The 6,000-nt window shown below is 45.6% G+C and overlaps 1 pseudogene; it reads left to right on the top strand.

Moving 5' to 3' along the window:
- The first annotated feature begins 250 nt into the window (after positions 1 to 250).
- LOC141496592 (inosine-5'-monophosphate dehydrogenase 2-like) overlaps positions 251 to 6,000 on the top strand; it is a 65,378-nt pseudogene continuing 59,628 nt past the window's right edge.

Below are 6,000 nucleotides of genomic sequence, written 5' to 3'. Positions count from 1 at the left end.
CCTCCTTTACCTCTTTTGTCTTTGTTCACTCCTAGGTCTCAATAGGTTCATCACCTGGAGTCAGAGAGTCTGGGATCTCCTCCCACTCCAAAATGAGCACCTAGATCCTGCAATAGCTTCTTAGCTTCTTGCTGGGTCTCCTCTCATGGGTTCACCAGCTTGGCAGGCTCATGGGGTCATAGATTTCAGGGATAGAAGAGACTTGAGAAGCCATCTCATCCAACACCCTCATTTTACAGAACATAGCAGCATGGCCCTAAAGCTGGAAGGAACATCAGAGTCCAGCTATTCCAATCATCTCATTCTGCAGATGAAGAAACTTGAAGCCTGTGGAGGTGAAGTTGCTTAACCCAGGTAACACAGGGAAAACTCAGAGACGGGATTTGAACTTGGGTCTTCTTGACTCTATGCAAGGTCCCTTCTAGTTACCTCTAAATGACTGAAGGTCTGACAGTGCTCCCGGGGGCATCAATCTGAGCACTGGTTTTTGGAACTGTGGTTTAAGGTGAAGGAGTGGAGGGTGTTAATGCACTGAACTCCACTGGAGAGCCTGCATGCTTTGGACCTGAATCCAGGAAGTCTAGTGCACGTCCAAGTAATGCATTGGTGACACATGGCTGTGAAGTGCATTACTGGGACTCACCTTAGACTTTGGGGTCCCCTGATGGGAATCTCCTTTTCCTTTTTTCCTTCATTCTCTCTTCAGACTCTCTGCATTTCTCCATTGTTCCAATGGTAGTGAAGGTTCTTAAGGTTCAACGAGGTGAGAAGTAGGTTCAGGAAGTGGGGAAGACCCAATGATGCCATTTTTTTTATTTGGAGGAAGCCCTGGGCAACAGAGGAGATCACGAAAGACCTCTTATACTAATGACCCATTAGCTAAATTTTGAAAGGAACTAGGGATTGTGAATTGGAAGAAGAGCATACTGGGAAGACAAAGGCAATACATACTTGAGGACAACCAGGACTCAACTTTCCACTATGTCTCCACCCCATAGAAGGTTCTACTTCCCTCTGCCCCTTTCTGGATCAGCCTGACCCTACTGAGCTAGCCCATCCCCTTCAGCTAAGGCTCTCCTAGGTGAGTGGTGACGCCTTGATTATGGCCCTAAGGGAGTTCAGCAAAAGAAATGAGCAGGTTTTTTCCATTCTCTGGCATTTCCATTCAATAATTCCCTTAAAAACATAACAATAACTTTTTTATTAAAGCAGCTCAGAATCAGCATTAATCATTACAGGCAATGTCTAACTCACCAATCAGGTTTGTTCCAAAAGGGAATTTGCTGACTTTGGGGAATTCTGAGTACACTTACCCATACACAAGTGTGTGAAAAGGTGGTTAGCTTCCCAGGCTAACTCACGAAGGTCCATTTCTTCTGTAATATGGCACATTTTCAATGAAAAATGTAAGAGAAAAAAATTCCATTGCAAGGCTAGTAATTGGACAAAACAAAAACAGTCAATTAAATGAGGAATAGGTGTTTATTGTGTCCTCTGGGCCTTACAGGGAATTCAGATTTAATTAAAGGAGAGTGAGAAAAGAGGGTGGGGGTTTGGGGAGATTTTGAGGAGAATTTCTTGGTATTGTGAAGGGCTCTTTCTTGAGTCTAATTTCTCTTCAAACCCCTGGCATTTCCTCTCCTTGAGATCAGTGTCTCAACCGTGATTAGAAAGATGTCTGGGAGTCAACACCAAGATTTGAAAAACAGAGGACAAGATTTTCCTGAAGTAACTAGGTCAGGGTTAGGAAGACTGAGGGGAGAAAGGAAGGGTATAGAAGGTGTGTGTGTGTGTGTGTGTGTGTGTGGTGTCTATGTTAGTCTGTGTGTGAGGTATGTGTGTGTGGGTGGTGTGTGTATGTGTGTGAGGTGTATGTATGTGTGTGAGTTGTGTGGTGTGTGTATGTGTGTGAGGTGTCTATGTATATGTGTGAGGTGTGGTGTGTGTATGTGTGGTGTGTGAGATGTGTGTGTGTGTGTGTGTGATATGTGTGTGTGTGAGGTGTGTGTGTGTGTGTGTGTGTGTGTGTGTGTGTGTGTGTGTGAGGTGTATGTGTGTGTGTGAGGTGTGGTGTGTGTGTGGTGTGTGAGAGGTGTGTGTGTGTGTGTGTGTGTGAGGTGTATATGTGAGGTGTGTGTGTGAGGTGTGTGTGTGTGGTGAAAGAAAGAGGGAATAAGATGGCAGCCTGTCTAGGAGTCTCCTGAAGGAGTGGGGTGGGGAAGCAGAGACACCAAAGTTGATGAGGAAGAACAACTGGGTGGGCTGGTTCCCATGTGGGAACACTTTCCAGGGATGCCACTGGCCCAGGACAGCTTAGATGCTGTTGAAGGTTATTGTGAACCTGGTTGAATGGGATGAATGGAGAGGGCTGTGAGGTCGGTCATTCATATATGGGGGATGTGCTAGCACATCCAGAAGTATTCTATATGATGAAAGTCAATGTGGCCCAGTAGATGGGACCAGGAGGACATGGGTTCATGTCCTACTTCAGATACATCATAGCTCAGTGTTCCTAGGCAGCACTTATTTCAAAAATAAAACTTTGTGATCTTTTCTATTTTGCAATCATTTCCCAGTGGCTCTTCCTCTCCCTTTCACAATAAAGAATAAAAGGACATCACATTTCACCCCCCAGAATCCTCAGCCTCTGGGGGTTCCATGGACGGTGCTCCTTTGTCTTCTGTCACCAATGACTTGGAGTCCCTTACCAACAATGTCAGGGGTTCTCACAGCACTAGTCTCAGCAAGTCCTACCTTGACTTAATTTCAAGAGTCCTGACCCAGGTAGGATAAAGAGAAGATGATCTTTCCATCTCCATCCATCCAACCATCTAACCATCAACTTTTATCAAGCTCTGCCAGCATTGGGCTAAGCTCTACAGCCCCTGCCCTCAGGAAACCCACAATCTAATGGCATGACTCTTCTTTCTTCCTTTTCAAAAAGATTTTATTTATTTATTTTTCTAACTACTTGCACTAGTAGTTTTCAATAATCATTTTTTGGGCAAGATTTTGAGTTTCACATTTGTCTCCTCCCCTCCTTTCCCTCCCCCTCCCCCTGACAGAGCAATCTAACAAAAGGTCTCCATGTATAATTATGTTAAATGTAAAAGAAGAATCAAATCTAAATGGGAGAGGGGAAAAAACCATAATCCATAAGGCAAGTATTAAGAATTGAAGATAGTAAGCTTTGGTCTGCATTTGAACTCCAAGGTTCCTTCTCTGGGGGTTGCATCCCCAGTCCTTTAGAACTGTCTTGGCTAAATGCACTGCTGAGATGAGGAAGACCATCCGAGTTGACTGTCTCACAATGTTTCTGTTGGAGTGTGCGGTGTGCTTCTGATTCTGCTTACTTCACTCTGCATCAGTTCATGCTAGTCTTTCCAGGCTATTCCAAAGTCCTGATGCCATGACTGTTTAAAGAGAAAGTAGCCCCCCCCACCAAACTGAGAACTTACGGAGCTGCTTTTTCTATAACTGAGAAGAGATTTCTTTCTCTTTTCAATCACATTGTGCCAGCACAACTGTCTTCCTTTCCTCCAGTTCGATTCTCTTTTTTTCATTTTTGTTGTTTCCCCGAGTCCATGTGATAGGGGTTGGCATAGGACCAGGTCCCAGGGAGCTGGGAAAGATTGTGGCATATTAGGGCTAGAAGCTTCTAACACGCCTATGAGTTTCTTTGGTTCTAGATGGATTGGAACATCTGGGAATCCAGGGATGGTGAGAAGGAAGGCAGCCAGTGAGGTATCCTTAGCCCTGGAATTTTGCTCCCCCAAATCAGGAGTAAAGAAAATAAAAGTTATGGGGAGGAGTGGAATTCCAGATAGATGGGAGTCTTTTCTAAGCACTATGCATATCCATGATAGAAGGGGCGACCTTGGAGAGAGATGAGATTCTCATCACTGGAAGTATTCAAGCACTAGCTGGGGGACAGTTTCTCAAAGAGGGCTTCAGGTCAGGACTTCGGATGCCTCATAGTAATTAAGTCAATAATCCATGAACATGTCTGCCTCTCTTTATTTCACCTGATTTCTAGCCCATCCAGATCCATCTGGGAAAGAAATTGCTTTGCCATGACTCTTCAGGGTATCTGGGGATAGAGGCAAGAATATGGGACTGGGAATGAGGGATAGGAGAAGCAGATCTCACCTTCACTGTGCTGCTTCCTATCTGGGTGACCATGGCCAGACCTCCCTTCTCTGTGTGCCTCAGTTTCTCAGACTGTGCATTGGTGGGGTGTGCACTGGATGACCTCTAAGGATCCTTCCAGCTCTGCCAGTCTAGGATCCTAGGAGTTCCATCCTTTTCCCTGTCTGGGGCTCCTGACACTCACATAGAGTTTTACACATGGAAGTGATTCAGAGAATCCCAGAGGGGGCTGGGATCTCACCCTTATCTCCCTCTGCATGGCTGCCTGCCGACAGCATAGATGTATAACTCCCAGGGAACATCCAGCAAACAGAAGGGAGGAACACCCATACATCACCCCATTCTTTCTTTCAAGAAGAATTTCCTAATTTCTGTAATCTCTTGGCAGCTCTATATTTCACCGCTTTATCCCCTTCCGCCCCATCACTGATCACTGATATGACTTTGGGCAGCAAAGAAATCAGTCTGGAGGCTCCGGCTCAGCTTTTCCCACCAACTTCATTGCCATTAGAGCTGAAAATGAAACTTTGCTTCCCCATGTGAAGAAAGCCCAGAGGCCCCCGCCCGCCCGCCCGCCGCCTTTCACCAATGGATTTTCCATCTGTGCCCAACCTCTTGGCAAAGACTGTACACGCTGGCGATACATGTGCTAAATTATTGCATTTTACTGTGTTTTGAATTATTTCATATCCGACCTGTATTTGTGGAGCTATGTGGCAACCGGCCAATTTTCTCATTCTGCCTGACTTTTCCTCTTATATGGATTAGGACTGGGCCAGGCTGAAAGCCTGGCTTTACAGATGAAAATCTACCCAATGTGGAAGCCAAGTCCAACACCAGCACAAATGCCCCACTGTTCACCAGTCGTAGCTTAAATATGCAGCTGTTCCATGGGGCGGTAGTGCTCCTTCAGCCCCGTGGGGATAACTGACCATCTCCAAACAGTCGGTGTGTGGAGCTTCAAGGACCACTTTTTAGGGACATGAAGAGAGGCTGAAAGAATTCTCTTTCTGATCCAGGCTAGACTGGATGTCACCAAGACCCCCTCCCATTGTGAGAAGGCAGGCTTCTGAAATTCCATGAGATAAAAATTGGGAATAAATGATAGAGGATGGTGGGGGACTGTGAAATAAAGAGAAGAAGGGGGGGACTGGAATTGTGTTCAGGAGATCTGGATTATTTAGTTTAGTATTCTCATTAACGAACAGTAGTATTGGACAAAGTCCTCAATCTCTCTGGTCCTTGATGGCCTCATTTTCAAAATGAGGTGGTTGGAATAGAGCAGGAGTCCTTCATTTGGGGTTCAAGATCTTTATATTTTCAATGGGTGGGAAGTGAGGATTGTTTTTTTCTTTTTCTTTTGCAAGGCGAAGGGTTAAGTGACTTGCCCAAGGTCATACTGCTAGGCAATTATTAATTTGAACTCAGGTCCTCCTGACTGGTGCTCTATCCACTGTGCCATCTAGCTACCCTGAGGATGGTTCTTTTAGGAGGTCACCTTAGGGGGCCTTATGAAGGATGCTGTGGTCCTCAGAACTTCCTACTGGAATGCCTGCAGGCCTGCAGATTGTCAGTCAGACAAGATGATCCTGGCTTTAGCTGACCCGTTTTGCAAGTTAGAATCTAGGGGGCTGCTCACCTATGCACATGCAGATTCATCCTGTCCCACAGGGAAGAACCCCTTATTTTCTTTTAACCCATGAACTGATTGTCACACACTCACAATCCGCCACCCTTTCTCAAGAGAGAAGTAGCCCCTGGGGTCTGTTTCTGCTTTTCAGAGTCAGAATCTCAAAGTCCATGGGAGTTCCCAATGGCCTGTGGGTTTTGTTTATTCTGCTCATCACAACT

This window comes from Macrotis lagotis, chromosome 8, assembly GCF_037893015.1.
Source record: "Macrotis lagotis isolate mMagLag1 chromosome 8, bilby.v1.9.chrom.fasta, whole genome shotgun sequence".
NCBI classification, from domain to species: Eukaryota; Metazoa; Chordata; class Mammalia; order Peramelemorphia; family Peramelidae; genus Macrotis; species Macrotis lagotis.
This window is presented reverse-complemented; position numbering and strand designations above follow the sequence as displayed.